This window comes from Athene cunicularia (genome assembly GCF_003259725.1).
Source record: "Athene cunicularia isolate RWA chromosome 2 unlocalized genomic scaffold, athCun1 chr2_part1, whole genome shotgun sequence".
NCBI lineage: Eukaryota > Metazoa > Chordata > Aves > Strigiformes > Strigidae > Athene > Athene cunicularia.
This window is the reverse complement of record NW_020799095.1, coordinates 66,535,218-66,554,542: the sequence shown is the minus strand read 5'-3', so window position 1 is coordinate 66,554,542 and position 19,325 is coordinate 66,535,218.

Here is a 19,325-nt window from a genome sequence, read left to right as displayed (position 1 = left end):
TGGATTTTCCAAAACAACCTTTCCTCCCAACCACCTTTTTAGCAGTGTTATGGCTTGCTGAAGAAGTAACTTTTTATAGAGAGATAGAGAACTAGCAAAATAGAAATGGCTGAACTTTGTCAAATGCAAATGAGAGATTTTCTTAAACCTTTTATATATGTTTATTTATACATGAGTGTATATTATAGGTGTGTGCTATGTATATATAGCAATTTTAGGATAAAATATTGACTCCAAAATTAATGGCCACTTCTCTTGATTTTGTTTGTAATTACCATATTGTAGAATTATCACTGTGGAAATGAAGGGGGCAATGATGAGAATTTTGAAGGCAATTTCTCAGTAGATTTTGTCAGTTGATCAAAAGTCTGTAACTTGTTTGTTTTTTTGGTTTGGTTTGGTTTGGTTTTTTTTGCTACACTAACTTGTATATAGAAAATAGGAGAAAGCCAATTGAAAGGCACACAGAGGTTTTAGTAGGAAATCTGTTTGAAAAGTTCCAGGTGTGTCATCTGTGGTTCAGGAGAATAATGGCTTATCTGTTTAAGAGTTTAAAATATTTTTTTCCCACTAGATATTTGTGTTCTGCCCAGTTCAACTTTATATTAAATGCTTAAAACTGCTGCTGGCCTTCCTTGTTCAACAATGACACTGTAGCAGAGATCAAATTAAGCTGATTGTCTCTGATGAAAATTGTGAGTGCTGATGGATTTTGTTTGTGTATTATACAGGATAAAAAGGGTCTGTCCTGGGATTGAATCCATGGGGCATCAGGGCTTTAAAAAGAAATCTAGATAGCTGATATATTTATTCCATTCACCCATTCATTTGTGTATATTATATGTATGAATGATGTATTTAATTTTTAAAAGTGATAATTTAGACCTAGATAACTGAGCTCTTTGATGTAGATGTACCTAAACAAGACAGGTAGGTTTCTAATAAAAGTTTCTATGATAGTTTTGACTTCAAGGGCAGGTATTTCTCTCAGAAAAGGGAAAGAGGTCACAATAAGAAATTCAAAACATTTTATAGCTTGTCTTATTTGCTTAGTCCCCTTAATAGCAAAATGTGATTCAGGCAGCACACTTTTTTTAAAAAACAAAAACAAAAACAAAAAAAAACACTTTTAAATCTTTTTTCTTAGAGACAACCTTTTTTTTTTTTTTAAATTTGAGGGAATTGGGTTTTGAACCTTCTCTGAGAGAAACTGCTGAGGTGATCTAGCTAAGAGGAAGCAGGGTAGACTAGAACTGCAAATTCCTTGTTGCCAAGTGGTTGCTATTGCCTGAGATATAGAACACAACTGCCAAATTTTGAAAGAATGTTGAATCCTTACCCCAGGTGAGGACCTGATTTCCTAACTGGTGCATGTACTAAGCTTTCTTGTTGGAACTGCTTGACTGAGTATGAATAATTTACTGAGCTACAGTCAAAAAGTAACAGCAATTGTATCTATAGCTCACCAGGTAATTGCATCCCTCTTTGAGGTAAAATATTAACCCAGATTTTCTATGAGCAGTAGCTACTTGTTTCTTCTGGTTTGAGCACCATAAGATAGTTCCTAAAGGAGCATGTGAGGGATTCAGATATTGCTATGAAGCAGAGCCTTAAATTCACAGTAAGGAACCTTAGTCAACCCTAATGAAAATAGTTTTTATCTCAGGTGGCATGTATATGTCATCCTACATAACAAAGTGTCCTTGTTACTAGGACATTTTGGTATTAGTGTGTAAGTTAAGCTGGTGACACATGGCAGTGACAATGGCACATGACACTGGCAGTGACACATGGGGAGTGGATTGAACATTTTATTGTCTTTCCAGGCTGAATGAATCTACCAAACAGAAATAAAAGATATATGTTTCTGTTGTCATGACATGCACCCACTGCCCACCGAGTTGTGCAATAAGAGGGAGAGTACCCCACAGAAAACTTTACTGTAAGTCCTTTCAGGTTTTGCATTTAGTGACTAGCTGAATATTACTCAGTAGTATCACAAAGCAGTCTCCTTATTTTGTTTCCCACATTGATTAATGTGTTGACTTTTTTTTTTAATATACTAGAAACTGTATTCTCAACTAAATTATAATCAAGACAGAGACATTGTCTCTAGCATTACATCATCCTCATTCTTCCTTTGTATTGTAAAATGCATTTCAAGCCTACAATTATTACAAAATTTAGGGATATGCCTTCAGCATAATGATGTTAAGGATATAGTCCTGAATCCCTATAGAATTACAGTGTTGGTGTTTGATGTATATTTGTTTTTATTTTGAAGTTATGTTTTTATTTTCTGGAGGAGATGAATGATTGGAGGTTACCAGTGGTGACCTTCCTTTTTCCTCCTCTGGATTCACCATTGGAAAGCAATAAATTTGTATTTAATGTAGTGACTGAGAGTTCTTATTATTTAAGATTGGAAAAAATACTTAATTTTCTATGTATGACTTTAACACTAAAACAGACACAGTTCCCATTTAATTAATTTTTTCAGTTGTTGGTGGTAAGATTTTGGGGAGGAGGGGTGTGTTTTGGGTGTTTTAGAAATCACAAAATTGGGTAGAATAACAAAGGAGTTAAATTGGTCTACTGTTATACTAATGTAATTATTTCTCTTTTTGGACAGAGCCATTTTCAGTCTGCTTCCTTTATGGGCATTAAATGCATGATGGTGCTCTAGACCCTAGGTTTCTCCATATCCTTTGAAATTAGGAAGTTATTACCTTTGAATGCTTTTGTTTGTCTTCAGTGCAAGTGTACTGGGTCTGGCTGAGCTGGAAATGGTTTTCCCCTATAGCAGCCCTCACGGTGCTGTGTTTTATGTTGGGGGGTGGCAGGGTGTTGGTAGCACCCTGGTGTTGTGGCTACTGCTGAGCAGTGCTTACACAGCACCAAGGCTCTTTCCAACATTTTCCCGTCTCCCCAGGTTGGGCAAGATCTTGGGAGGGGACACAGCCAGGACAGCTGACCCAAACCGACCAAAGGGATATTCCATACCATATGACGTCTGCTCAGTATAAAGCTGGGAGAAAGAAGGAAGGGGGTGGGGTCACCCTTGGTCCTCCGAGGCAACCACTACGAGTATGGGAGCCCTGGTCCTGAGAAGGCCTGACATCGCCTGTCCATGGGGAGTAGAGAATAAATCTGTTTTCTTTTGCTTCCATGCACGGACCTTTGCTTCTCTTTGCTTACATTAAAACTGCTTTTGTTTTACCCACAAGGGTTGTATTTTTCCTATTTTATTTTCTTTCCCCTCTTTTCCCTGTTGAGAAAGCAAGGGGAAAGGGGGGAAGTAATAGAAAGACTTGGTGGGTACCTGGCATTTGGCCAAGGTCAAACCACGACAGCATGACAGTTGGGCATCTGTATCTTACTATTTTAAAACCACCCACAGGTATAGTTTTTTGTTGTCATCAGACCAGTTCTCTTCATATTTGTTCCTGGAAGTTCATAGCAAATTTAAGAGGACAATTTGCATTCCCTTTCCTAATAATGCACTGAGATTGGATTTCCAGTGACATCTAACTCAACAATATAAGTTCTGCTGAAGTGGTCCAGGCATTGCTCCCCTGGATTCATTAGGTATATTTGAGAATAGCAGTTTATGCACTGCAAATGAATTTGGAACCATTGATTTATATCTTGGCGAAAGCGTAAATAAGAAATTTTTTTCCATTTTTGTAACAGAAAATGATACATCGCTGTTTTTGCTTATACAAATAAACTTTTCTATCACTGCTCTTGGAAACAGGGACCTCTTGCAGTGCACATCACAGACAGACTTGGTACCTGTTCATCAAGCCTTATTTTTTAAATTGTCCTGTGCTGTCTATAGTAACTTGTTATTTTTGGACAAAGATTTTTAATAAATAATGATTTTAATTAAAAAAAAATAAACAAAATAATTCTGAAATATGAGTGATTGACCCTGTAGATAATAAGTCACCCCACTACAACTTTGTTTTTCCCCTGAGTCCACTCCCTGTTACCCAGTCACTCTTTTATGTTTAAAGTTCCAAGTTATCTTCTGGGTGAGGTTATCAAGAGTGTTCTTCATCAACAGTTTTTAAGTCAGAGAAAACTTGAGCCTATTTATTAGAAGCATTTGAAACCTGAGAATGGGCAGCAGCTTTATAATCAATAATTTAAATCGTTTATGATGCTTAATAAGGTAAATCTTTGCACCTTAGCACAATGCATTTGGAATAGAGATTCACTACTCAGTGCATTTCTTTAAGGGTGCAGTTTATAGCCAAAGGTGTAATTTTCTGAAGGTGCATGGTAAAAGCAAGGTGGCATTCTCCACAGTGAAATTGGGAGCTTGTGGTTAGTTCAAGGAATGTGTTTGAATGTTTTATATCAACGCATAGTGTAAAGAAATCTGAAAACAAGCCAAATTATAATAGATTTCTGTTAAAATCCATTGTAGATGCTTGTAGGTATTTTTGATACTGTGATATCTACTACTTAATTGAATACTTGGTGACAAAAAAAAAAATGTTCTCAGTAAAAGGTTGAAAACAAAACTGATCATTTTACTTCAATATGTTAAGACAAAGATGTGGCACCATTTTCTTTACTGCATACTATAAAAGTTTCTATTTTCTGTTCCTCCTTTCTCACATGGTATTCCCTAGGTTCACTCTCTGCTCAGTGACCCTACCTCTCATTCTGGCAGAAACCATAGGCTAGTTAGAGCCCATTCAGCAGAAGACAACAGATAATGAAACCTCCTTGGGGGAGATGTCAAACAAGAAAGACCAATGGAGGCATGTAAGATGGGTATCTCCTTGTCTTTGTTTTTCAGTATTCCAGTGTGACTCTATGATTGGCTTGCTTCTATCTTCAACATTTTGCTTTAGTCATGAACCTTGATTTTGGGATCTGCTTTTTCATAACAATCCAGGTGTATATGCAGACCCTTCTTGAAAATTTCACTTCAGTTATTCTCCTCTTTTGGGGTGCATTTATATTAAATTTAACTACCTACAGGGCACTTTGAAAATTTGATCACAGAAAGCATTTCAGTTCTTTGAATATTCATGGACTGTTTCCACAAGGAGTATGACATGTAAGTGATAAGTATTAAGGAATAAATCTAAACAAAAATGAATTACTAAAGTGAATCTGTCCCTGGTAAAGTTAGCATAAAAGCTCAACATTTCTGTCAATTAGGTCATGATCTTATTTAAAACGTTTTTTTTTTTTTTTCTGCATTGTTCCTCCACTAGTAAGAATAATGACCGTATCTACAGCCTACATTACAGCATTGATTTCTACCTGTTCATGTATAACCCTTTTTTTTTTTTTCTTCAGAGTTTAATTGTAAATACATAAAAGGCTTTTATAAAAAATCTTAAATTTTCCATGTAACAATACAAAGAGGTCAGTAGAGATAGCTATATTAATATTAAAAGACTGCAGAGTTAGTTACTGAACACTTGTACTCTTTATTGTTAATTACTATGGAATTGAAAACCACTTCTTAATGGATGTGTCCTGTCCCACAGTGTCCCATAGAAATCCACAGAGTTTGTTTCCTGTTCAGGTGCTGCTTCACATTAGAAGTGTTATAGAAGCTATTGATGATTTAGTAATTCTCTGAAAGAACATCAGTCTTTCCAGTACTGTGTTAGTTTACTGACTCCATTTCCATTTCTTTGGACACATGTGAGAGGGGTATAATTTATTATAAGTTTGTTTAGAAGAATAAAGTATAAAATAAAGAATTAATATCAAATTACACTTAAGCTTTTAAAATTCTTTATTGCAATTACTCTACCTGTGAAAAATAATACCCATCTCAGATGTAACTTAGTACAGGTTCCATATTGAAAGGTTTCTAAACTTTATATAAATGTGGATTCATTTGAGAAACAACTACCTCTGGAAGAAGATACCTCAATGACATACTAGCAGAGAATAGGACAAAATGTAAAGAACACCCTCAGCTATGAGAAGATATATTGCAAATATATATTTATTAAAAAGTTTAGTCTAAAAAGACCAGGAAAAAAACAGCTACATCAGCAAAAACTACTTAATAATCCTGTATTTAGAGAGTTTTAATCTGAAAGTTGACATGGTCACACTGTAGGATAATGAAAATTGATAGGATTAGAGCATAAAAGATGGAGGCGTACAGTGGTAGGGAAAGGATGAATACTTTAGAAGCTCAGGACACTGACAAGAAATCCATGAGCTAATGAGTAAGTCTATGTTTAGGGAGTCACAAGCCCAGATTCTATGACTGATGCATGTGACATCACAGAGACTGCTTAATACATTTGGTCTTTGTTCATTCATGTTCAAAATGGAAATAAATGTATCCTTGTCTTTCTAAAGCACTTCCAGCCTTGGCATGACAGCGTTTTGCGTTTGTGTGCTGTTGCTAAAGCTGGAATATTTTATCAGCAATATTGTTATCAATAATGTGTGTAATGTACAAAATAAGAATAATTTTCTTTTTTCCTTTGGCACAGGAACTGAACTGGTATATTATAGGATGCATTTATGGTTTATATGCCAAGTAGTGTCTGCTTTTCTCTTCATTGCTGATCATTTCTCAGAGTGGCACATGAAATGCCAGATGGAAAGAATAGTAACATACATATATCTAATTGTTCATTCATAGTTATGCTTGCAGCAGTACATTCACTTGGCTTTATAGAGTCCTAAACACTGAATATTTTGTGATTTCAAATATGGTGCTTAACATCCAAGAGTTATGGGGTTTGCTTCTACAATACATAAAAAAAAGCAAAAAACAATATTAGAAGAGCGATTGTGTCTCTCTTCTCTCTCTCAGAGAGGCAATGGAAGGAAAGCCCATCCCCACTTAATTCCCAGCATTACTGAGTAGGAATGCAATAGAACGAAACTGAAAATATGTCATCTTCTTCACTAAAGGAAAACATCATAATACTTAATTAACTAATTAAATCATTTGAATAATCCATATTATAAATAGTTACACCCCTTTTTGTTGTCACTTACTGTACACATCAATTTATTTTCAATGTACACAGATTCTATGAGTAAATGTATACTTCTCAAAATATTGCGTAAGCACGTACAAACACACACTAGCAGAAAAACAACTTTTATATTTTTCTGCTAACGGTTCCCAGTAACACTTGAATTTCAGTGTTACTGACTTCTGCTTTTTTCACAGTGAAACCTTGTCCAGTGGTATGAATAGTCCCACCTGCATCAACCTGGATCAGTCTAGTCACGAGGAGGAAGGGAGACAAACTTTGTAAAACCAGATTGCTCCACATCCAAACTTATTTTTTGCAGTCCGTAAGCAGAAGCTGTATTACCCACACATATGCTTTGCAGTGGGTTTCATCTAGAAGTTAGATTTTTCCAATATTCTGAATTCCATAGATTTTCCGATATTCTGAAGAACACAAGACAGAGCTGGTTTGAGTCACAGTGCTGAATTGATGATTAAGTGCTTAATTCAACTAGGGTATGCTCTGACCTGTTGGCTTCTATATTCTGATGCATACAGCCAGCCTGTCTAGCATTTTATGCAGTGTGCGCTCCATGTGAAAAGCCTGCAAGGACCCAGCACAAAAGGAGCAGTAGCCATGTTTCATCAGAGTTCAGTTCCTGTGTTAGGTCACTGTCTTCTTGGCCTTGACTCCTGGTGACTGATGAAGTAATACAAAGTAAAACATTATGGTCTTAACCCTTCAGCCATCCCAAAATGTTACAAGCATGAAGGTTTAGTAATGATATATAACCATATGTAGTAGCATTTAAAGGCCCAGGTTTAGAAAAAAAAACTTATGCAGTTCAGAGGTAGTAGTTAACATATTTTCTGATACATTCCTACATTTTGCCCAATTTCTTAAAAGGGATTAAAGGAACTGTACACGATTCAGCGTGCTCAGCTGATTTGTAGCATCCATAGACATCTCTAACTGCTCATTGATAAAAACTTGTAGCGATCATTTCAGATTTTGTCATTGTGCTACCAGTTTACCAGAAGCACCCTTACATGACTTTCAGTGTTGGTGAGACATATGACACATACTCTGTTTTTCATCTGAAAAGGAGTTTATCCAGTCAGTCATTTTTCATCCAGATCTCTTTCTATATTAAACAGCTTCATCAGCGTGGTAATCTTCTGGCCAGTATTTTAAACTGCTGGGCCTCTTCCTAACCAGCACTTCACTGTGGCTACTCGGTACAACTGCCTTTCCCAGCAGCAAATCCTCATGTTAACAATGGCAGAGAACTGCACTGTAACCTCTGCTGGCCTTTCTAATGACAAGCTGATTAGCGCACAGCTTCTATCAAGGAGCAGGTGATCAGCCTGCTGGAAGAGGGATTTTCTTAGAAAGGGGTAGACAGCTGATTCCTAGACGTTTAGCAGAGCCCAGCATCCAACTGCTGAAATGTACATGAAGTATGTTGAACGATAAGTATCTGTGTTTCCACAGGAATGTCGGTGAACAGCAAATCAGATTAATTTACTGCGTACTCGGCAACCTCCAGAAAAGACCTGTAGAAATAATTATGTGTACACAGTAATAATAAATGTGTAGTACGGTAAATATTAAATCTTTCCTTTAGACATCAAAAGCTATTACTCATCTACCTTTTAATGGACTTTCATTATAATAATTATAATAATTACTCCTCATCCACAGTTAGGAAAAATCAGGTAAAGTCTGTTTTTTTACAAATGTAGGGATTGAGGCACAAGTCTGATGAGCTGAAAAATGCTAGGGAAACAACAGTATAATTTCACTGGTGTCTATGTACATGATATCGAGCCAATGAAAAACAAATATAAAGCGATTTTCAGAAGGAACTTAAAAATAATATCCCACAATATCATCACCACACTTTTAAGGATAGTGAACAAATATGGTGTTTTGCTTCACTAAATTACATTTTCTTTTTAGCAGTATTTCTGTTTATATGTACTTTTCTTGGTTTATGAAATATTTAGTTAAGTATTATGCAGTATTCTCTTTAAAAACAATTAGTATAATCGCCATAAAATGATATATATGTTTAATAGTTAACTTTTAATCTAATAAACAGATATGAAAATAGAAGCATGTAGCTATGAAAATAGAGGCATCATTCAGCCAGAGCATCCTGGCAGGCTAATCAGAAATCCATTTTCAGCTTGTTATTTTTGTTAACAGTTTGGAAGTAAAAATTACAGATGACAGAAATTGGTAGGATTCTAAGTCTGCAGAGAAATCTTGTTCAAAAAAGTAATCTATTTCATCTTCATTAATTGAAGATTATTTTTCAGATTTTACAGAAAACCAGCAAAAATTCTTATACTGTTGGAGATGTCATGCATAGGAAAAGGACTATAGGATGAAAGAGAGGAAAGTTTAAAAGGCATGTGCTGTCCTTTCATATATTATGCTAGATAACTTGCTAGAAATGAATAAATGTCCTCCTTGATGTAAATGCAAAGTAGAAGGTGACAAGGGTATTACAACTTCAGTACTAGCTGAACAGGAGCCAGCAGTGTGCCCAGGGGGCCAAGAAGGCCAATGGCATCCTGGCTTGTGTCAGCAATAGCGTGGCCATCAGGGACAGGGAAGGGATCTGACCCCTGGACTCAGCACCGGAGAGGCCGCACCTCGATTCCTGTGTTCAGTTTTGGGCCCCTCACTACAAGAAAGACTTTGAGGTGTGGGAGAGTGTCCAAAGAAGGGCAATGAAGTTGATGAAGGGTCTAGAGAAGAAGCCTTATGAGGAGTGGTTGAGGGAACTGGGGTTGTTTAGCCTGGAGAAAAGGAGGCTCAGGGGAGACCTTACAGAGCTTTGTACAACTACCTGAAGGTGGGTGTCAGTGTCTTCTCTCAAGTAACAAGTGATAGGACAAGAGAAAACATCTTCAAGTTGTGCCAGGAAAGATTGGATAAATTTCTTCACTGAAAGGGTTGTCAGGCATTGAAACAGGCTGCCCAGGGAAGTGGTTGAGTCACCGTCACTGGAGGTATTTAAAAGATGAGTAGATGAGGTGCTTAGGGATATGGTTTAGTGGTAAACTTGGCAGTGCTGGTTTAATGGTAGGATTCAATGATTTTAAAGGATCTTTGACAACTTAAATACTTCTATTATTCTATGATTACAATGAAAGTTTTTACAAAGAAAGTTCAGTTTTATTGTCCATGTTCTAAAGAAGATGGTTGACAAATAATTTTTCTCAAAATTAATAAATAAATACATAAATATGATATTTTTTGGTCTGTAAAATCTGATTACTTATACACCTTCTGGAATCACAAATGAAGATTATTCAGTAGTGAGAAGCATTGAAATATGTTGGGTTTTGTACAGCTCATTTCAAACATCTAATAATGATCTCTAAATATTTGGTAGAGGTAAAAATTAAGAAAAACAAATACAACAACCAGGTTATGAACTAATACGTATTTATTGATTTTGTAAATCAGCTCCACTTTATAGTGCAAACCAACTTCTAAGTGCAGCCTAACTTTACATTAATTTTTCCTGAAAATATCTTTGTTTGAATTCAACAAACACAGAAGGGGATTGAGGACCTTAGCTTTCTAGGATATATGACCTCAACAAACCTGTTTGCATGATGGACAGTGAGCCAAATACGAGTAGTTAAGATCTGGGAAAAACATCTGAAGATTATTGCATAGATGAAGCTTGCATGTTTTTATGCAACCTGGATTGCTATGTTTTAGGGTGCCTGGTCATGGAAAGTTTTCTTAAATGGATGTGGCATTTTAACAGGCTGGTATTACTGCCTCTTTTTTGGTAACTTGGTAGTAGAGCCTAAAATAGTATCTCCTTTGAGGCAGCGCAGAATTAAGTATTATCCAAAACCGAAGTTGTATTTTGAAAAAGCGAGTTATAACAATATAATTCACAGATAACTGACATACTAAATCTGGACAGTGTAATTCTGTTATAGTGCAGTGGTGTTCCACCTCACTGTAACTCAGTTATTAATAGGAAAATGTTGCTTTCTGTTATAAAATATGATTTTCAGATCTTCACATTCTTTGTCAAATGGGTATTTGTCCATTATTCTATGAAGATATGAATTCTGTGTATCTTGACTTTCTGTTCATCTCAGGAAAGAATAAACAACTAGTGGTAGTTTAAAAAGAAAATATATTTTACATACTTAAGCTTTCACTTATTATTCTTCACCTACCTTCTGCTTCAAACTCCTTCCTGTAAGAAGGAATAGAGGTAACATTGTTATTTGCATAGCAGAAATAAGATGCACAAAAGATAGTTGATTCCCTTAACTCCCCAAATTTTTGTTGTTTACTTCTTTCATCAATTTATAAGGTGCTAACTTGGGGATTGACAGACTTAAATACAGCAGAGAAGCCTTGTCTTGTTGCAGCCATACTACTGTTGACCCATGTTTTCATGGATAAAATTATAACACTATGAAAGTTTTCCCTACTTAGAAATTTACTGAACAAATTTTAAAATATTCAGCATGATAAACAGTTTTTCTGGAGGAAATTTACTCCATGTAGTTGTCTGTATCTCTTTGTTAATGCTGTAATCAGTGAAGGATTTCTTAAAATCTCATGCAATTTATTTGTGCCACTCATTCTCAGTGATCTCAGCTATTCCAAATAGGTCACAATAAGTTAATTTTTCAATGCCTGAATGTGCATAATATGTTGAACCAGATGAAAGTCTTATCCAGCCCTGTATCCTCTCTCCATCAGTAAGATGAAGTGCTTCTTTGCTCACTGGCAGATGCTGGAGAAAAGAGCACAAGCGAAAAAAAAGAGAGCATTTTAGGAATTAATAATGAACGATCAGAAAACAGAAGCACAGAATCTTCTAGGTTGAGAAAGACCTGGAAGATCATCCAGTCCAACCATTAACCTAACAGTGACAGTTCCCAACTACACCATATCCCTCAGCGTTATGTCAACCCGACTCTTAAACACCGACTCCACCACTGCCCTGGGCAGCCCATTCCAACGCCTAACAACCCCTTCTGTAAAGAAATACTTCCTAATAACCAGTATAACCCTTCCCTGGAGCACCTTAAGGCCATTACCTCTTGTCCTGTCACTTGTTACTTGGTTGAAGAGGCTCATCCCCAGCTCTCTGCAACCTCCTTTCAGGTAGCTGTAGAGGGCGATGAGGTCTCCCCTCAGCCTCCTCTTTTCCAGACTAAACACCCCCAGGTCCCTCAGCCGCTCCCCGTACGACCTGTGCTCCAGAGCCTGCACCAGCTTCGTTGCCCTTCTCTGGACACGCTCCAGTCATTCAATGTCCTTTTTGTAGTGAGGAGCCCAAAACTGAACACAGGAATCGAGGGGCGGCCTCACCAGTGCCGAGTCCAGGGGTCAGATCCCTTCCCTGTCCCTGCTGGCCACGCTATTGCTGACACAAGCCAGGATGCCATTGGCCTTCTTGGCCACCTGGGCACACTGCTGGCTCCTGTTCAGCCGGCTGTCAATCAACCCCCCCAGGTCCCTCTCTGACTGGCAGCTCTCCAGCCACTCCTCCCCAAGCCTGTAGCGCTGTTGGGGGTTGTTGTGGCCCAAGGGCAGCCCCCGGCATTTGGCCTTATGGAAACTCCTGCAGTTGGCCTCAGCCCATGGCTCCAGCCTGTCCAGGTCTCTCTGCAGAGCCTCCCTACCCTCGAGCACATCAACACTCCCACCCAACTTGGGGTCACCTGCAAACTGACTGAGGGTGCATTCGATCCCCTCCTCTAGATCATCAATAAAGATGTTAAACAGGAGTGGCCCCAAAACCGAGCCCTGAGGGACACCACTCATGACCGGCCACCAACTGGATTTAACTCCTTTCACCACAACTCTTTGGGCCCGGTTATCCCAGTTTTTTACCCAGCAGAGAGTGCAATTGTCTAAACCTCAAGCAGCCATTTTTGCCAGGAGAATGCTGTGGGAAATGGTGTCAAAAGCCTTGCTAAAGTCAAGGTAAATTACATCCACAGCCTTTCCCTCATCCAATAAGCAGGTCGTCCTGTCATAGCAGGAGATCAGGTTTGTCAAGCAGGACCTGCCTTTCATAAACCCATGTTGACTGGGCCTGATTCCCTGGTTGTCCATTATATGACTTGTAATGGCACTCGAGATGACCTGCTCCATCACCTTTCCTCACACCCAGGTCAGACTGACAGGTCTATAGTTTCCTGGATCCTCCTTTCTACCTCTTATAAACGGGTGTCACATTTGCCACCCTCCAGTCCCATGGGACCTCCCCAGTTAGCCATGACTTCAGGTAAATCATGGACAGCAGCTTGGCGAGCACATCTGCCAACTCTTTCAGCACCCTTGGGTGTAACCCATCTGGTCCCACAGACCTGTGTGCATCCAAGTGGTGCAGCAGGTCTCTGACCACCTCCTCTTCAACTGTGCTGACCTCAATCTGCTTCCCCTCCCCATCTCCCAGCTCATGAGTCTGGGTGTCCAGGGAACAGCCCGTTCCACTGCTAAAGACTGAGGCAAAGTAGGCATTGAGTACTTCAGCTTTTTCTTCATCTTTAGTTACCAAACCAAAACAGAAGACAGCACTATTTTTTATATTTTGAATATTTTTGGTAATTCTGATTTCTTTCCTATATGGAAAAAAAAAGTCCCAAAAAACCCCCACAACCAACAAACCTTGGAAAAAACAAACTGTAAGAACAGAACCACAACAACAACAAATAATTAAAACTGGAAGATTCAGAGATCTGATAAGGAGATACTTGAAGATAAGCATTATCTTCCAAGTGACTCATGACAAAGTAGACAGAAGACATTCCAGTCTGGTTTTCTTGGGGTTGAAGAGAAGCCATATGGTAGATAACTGTAAGTGTTAATGTAGTGGTAACCAGGGATTGTGTTAGTCTGTATTACTATCTCTTCTAATACAGTGACTTAGGTAACATCAAGTAATCAGTCGAAGATCAAAGGAAACATCATCTCCTGTGTACACTCTCCCAATCATTCTTAATTTGGGAGATCAATGTCATTCCCTTTCCTATCTCTTTTCCAAAAAATCTGTTTATTTACTCTTTCCTTCTGTGGAGTTGTTCCACATTTCTGACAGTCTTTTTTGCCTCTATTTCTTCTTCTATTTCTGTTTGTTTCATTTTCATGTAGAGGTCATAACTACATGTAGTACACAAGACAAGGGCATATTAGTGCTCTATATAATGGTATCCAATATTTTCCTGATCTTTCCTCTTAAGTCCGTACATTTTATTTAACTTTTTGAACACCTTTCCAAAGATCTATCTATGACCTCTTGTCAGGGCATACTAACTAGTCATACATTAACCAGGATTTTTTTCTTATGTATTAAAACCTATCATCCCTGAATTTTATATGCTGGTTTATTTCTCAGTCATTCAGGATAGATAACCTTCACAGTTCTTGATAGTCAGCTTTGATAACTGACATAGAATTGTGCAAAGGACACTTCACCATTTATTTTTTATCCTTGTTTCTGTATCCTTTAGGAAATCATTAAACAACTGGCATCCCACTACTCTCTGGTTTTATTTATGAAATTTTTGTTTTGTTTTGTTTCATTCTTTTTGATCGTGTTAATTCATGAAAGGTATACATGATTTTGTAATTTGTACATATTGTGTGTGCAGGTGTTGGCAGAAAATAGCTTACTATTAATTAATATTCTGTTTTTGTAGAAATGGTGAATAAAGGAAAGAGAAAATCAGTTTCTGGGCAATTTCTGGCTATGATTTGAGAATACAAATGTTTGACAAAAATTTAACTCAAATTTATGGTTAGTTTTATACAGTAGATATCTGAGAGTCGCTAGAGAAGTTAATGAACTCTGTACAATCAACACATTATAGAAATTCTCCTGGGATAGTGTGGACTACAGTAAATCATTCAGGTTTTTAAAATTTATTTATTTTAAGATATTGCCTTTGGCTCCACTTGAGCCTCTCCTTTTGAGTTCATTATCCATAAGAGAGAATACATTCTTCTGACTTTGTCTAGCTTTCCTATGCAGTCCTGATGACAAAAAACTAGTATATAAATTTACATTCTCTTTTCATATGATGCAGATAAATGATCACCTGTTTTGCAACTTATTTACTTAGAGCAGCCTACAATGATTTCTGAATATTGCTTAATAATCCTGCTTGCCCTGACTTTTCTGTGAAAATTTACCAAGGACTACTGTGTTCATCAAAACAAATCAGTTTTCTGTGGAAACTTACCAAGAACTACTACTTTTGGCAAAAATAAGAGACATGTCCTTGGAAAGCAGATGTGTTCTAACAAGTTGAGTCTTTATAATGGATAGATAGCCATATATAGCTGGTAGAAATTAGTATGCTAATGCTTTTAGATAAGATAGAAGGGGTAAACTGGCTGGAACCAGTCTTGCTGTTCAAGGAATTGGCTAAAATAATCTGTGCCTGCTCTGAGAAAAAGTACAAGATGAAGAAGACTGTGAGCCTTCCTCCAAAAGACCTCCGAAGACAACCATGGAGGCAACACACAGGCGCAAAGATGACATAAACTACTGACACCAGCCTTTTGAACTAACCCAGCCTTACTTATGCATATGTATATTTGTATTATGCAATCCAATGAATATTTATATCCACACTCTATAAGCTTCTGGTAAAATGTGCTGTTGGTGTGCAAGCGTTGTAGAGAAATGCCCTTACACCTTGGTCCCGGAATAAACATACCTGCTTTATGACTCTCTGAGTTGTAGAGTCTGTTTCTGTGTATTGCATAAATGTATTCCACCCTTTTTCATTAGATGAATATTTGAGACACTTCGGTGTGTCTCCCATCACCAGCAGGTTGATTATATAGTGCTAAGAGAAAGATTCAGTCTGTTTATCAATCTAATTTAGCCTCTGTTCATTCAATCTTTGCCATTGTCTTGTTTTTTATAGTGAATGTCTTCTGTCTGGGAGACATGATTTAGGATAGTTTTAGTCTTACCTGTTTCACTTGCTTTGAAGCAAACTGGAAGTGCTCTCACAGTAAATATTGGAAAACAGCAGTGTAGGAGCAATAATTTTTTTAAGTATTTGAAACATATCATGAGTGATACTCTTATTAAGCCCTGAATTTTCTGTAATACTCTGTGAACTCATATGTGATAAAAATAAGTGTGACTATAAGGGACAGAATGCAATTTACTCAGTGTTTTTTGATACGTGCTTTGTTTTAAAATCTTTGAGATTGACAAATTAACATAATAAATTTAGTTAACAAAGTCCAACGCCGAATGAAATGGATTAATTGACAGTGAGAAATGTATAGAATTTTTTTTTTCTGTAAATGCTTCTAAACCTAGAAATACTGATTTAAATTTCTTAGAAATGGTGGAGTTCCTTAGAATTGAGTAATTTTAGTCACACCAAGTGTTTCTGCAAGAGATTTCAGATAGAAATATACATTTTTTTTATAATGATTTTTTTTCCATATACATCAAAATGAGTCAATTTGCAGAGAAAGTTGAAAGCCAAATTTCAAGCCAATCAGTAAATTCTAAACAATTTTCCCTATTTGTTCTGAAGATTAAAAGTAACAGGAAAAGAAAAAAAATCTAAAATTCAGTTTTAACTGTAGTATCTATTTTTTGTGTCCATTGTGTATGAAAGGGTAGTACCAGAGTTTTGTGTGTGTTTTCCAGTGGGATACAGGTATAAGCCACAAAGAAAATTTTATGTATGTGCCAAAATAGAGATTATGAAGAGAGGTCTGCTGTCTGTAACCAGTTAGTAGTGGAAGTCAGGGACGGGCAAGAGAGGATATCATTGCCTTGATGTTGGAACACTACCCTTATTAAAATGGCTAATTTAGGGCCAGATTTCAAAAGTAGTACAGCATAAATTGGCAAGAGCTGTCCGATGTATATTACTCCCCATACTGATACACTGTTTGTAGATTATATTGCTACTATGTGCATATTAATATTTGTGAAAGAAATTGTATATATTAAGAATGAAATGTGTTGTGAATTATTTGTTATTTTAACCACTTTGGCAATTTATATGAATTTGACAAAACTAGTATACGTGAAACTTGCAACTTTTCTAATAGTTATATAATATATTCAGCAGAGCAAAAAGGGGAATGGAGTATTTAATGATATAATTCTGTATTTTTAACTGTACAATCTGTTATTTTCACTATAGAACAATTGAAAGCAATCTTGAATGGCTACAATATATTACATATCAGTAAATTTTATTGGCAGTGATAAATGAAAAACTGATACGACTTGATCACTTTAGAAAATTTTCTGGGCTGTTACTTTTTCTTTTTTTTTTTTTTTTTTTTTTTATGCACTGTGCCTTTGAGTGTATCCATGTGTAGATCTTAATACTTTATTAACTGATAAATTACCAGGCAGAGATAAACAGATAGTTTAGTATCAGCCCCTTTTTGAAAACAGAAATAAATATATAATAGACAGTAAAAATCAATAATATTTAGAGAAAGAAATACAAAAGTATTATTATGCCATAGCTTTCCTATACTTTAAGGTGTTAGTAGATTTTTGTTGCTATAGACAGTAGGGTAGCTCATACTTAATGCTTGGCTATTGATGCCTATTCCTGAGCAGGTAAGTAGTTACTTTTATAAACTTGTTAAATTGCAAGTAAATTGCTTTGAGAGCACTGCAGGTGGAAAATAAAAAAAACTGTGAGTTTTATGTTTTTCACATGAACCAAAATAGAATCTTATGGATGTAGTAAGCTGTGTTTAAAGCAATGTTAACAGAAAAAGAAGTAATGCGTAGATAAGATTATATAGTATTTATAAAAGGCATACTGATGGTAAAGCAAATTAATTATCAAACTAACCAAGACTGACTTGGCTTTCAACTGAGTTGACCAATAAATAAATCAAACTACAATGCATAAACATGCTTCTTGACAGTTTGCAAATTATTTGGAATGATCATGCCCATAATCCTTTTCAGCTTTTAAACATTCCATGATATGAAAGGTTCCACTTTAGTCTTTTTCAAATATTACTAGGAACCTGTAATGACCAAGGAGAGTGATGCTGCACTGCAGATGATATGGCTGGAAACTCAGTGCAACACAAAGGAGATTTGTGACAATGGAAATAAAAAAAAAAAAAATAATAAAAGAACAGCAAGGAAAGGGCAATTAAAATGCAGTAGTAAATGATTGTGTTGTGATTACCTTTTTGTCTACTGTGGGTGGTTGATGGAAGTCAGAAACATTTGATGCATTACAAAACAACATTTTCAATTGTTGGTATTTACATCAAAATAAAATTTTTAATTAAAATTATTTCTTTATTATTTAATATATTAAGGTCAGGACCTGTGTGAACGGACTTCACAGATATTTTTGACTGGTGGGATTTTCTTCCCTGAATTATAATCTTGTATACAATATTGTTTTGACTTTTTATGTTTTGTCTGAACTAGGGGAAAAATCATCTTCACTGTACTTCCAATATCATATGAAACATTTTTTTTTTCTTCCAAACAGTATTACAGATTATTCCTAGGGCAAAGAGATGTGCCAGAGTATATGGCTTAAACACTGAGAAGATACTAGAGCAAAGTCTGGTGAAAAAAAAGATCAGCTATCATTTTTTTTCATCCTTTTTTATCTGTCAGCACTGTGAGAAGTGAATTAGGCTGTTTTAGAGGAGGTCAGCAGGAGGACAGAACTTGCACTAGAGAAGAGTCTCTCCAAGATGTATTTAATTTTGTTTTAAGATAAGGGGAATAGGTTGTTATTATTTTTATTCACAGGGACTCCAATGTTGCAAAACCAGGATGACATCCATGGCATCAGATAAATACGATGAGAATGGCTGTGCTTCTTCACCAAGTTGTATGAGTGACTGGAGTCTTTCTTGCCCACCTTGGATAAAGAATGAGCAACATGGCCTGAGAGAGAGTTATGCAGGAAAATGATGATGTTCCGGGAAGAAATTAATGAAAAAATAGAAGCTTGAGGACTTGTTTAGGGTCCTAAAGAAATCTTTTCAGTTGCAGTCCTGCAAATTATTTGCTCTGATTGCCTCATTTATGGAAATTAACAATGCTGTTTTGGCTTGGCCAGATATGTAACCATCATTAATAAAAATGTGTACATTTTATCTATTAAATACTTGGTTACTTCTAGATAGAATATTATGCTAAGGAAAAACTTTAAAGGTTTTTCCCTCATTCCCCATTTCAGAACATCCCCTTTACAAGGCTTACTTCCATCTGTTCTGAACAGTTGGTTCTAAGTAAATAACAATTAGACTGCTTTTTTAGTTCCTTTTCATTTTGGTGATGCAGTGTTTTTAATTTCATTCTCAACTAAA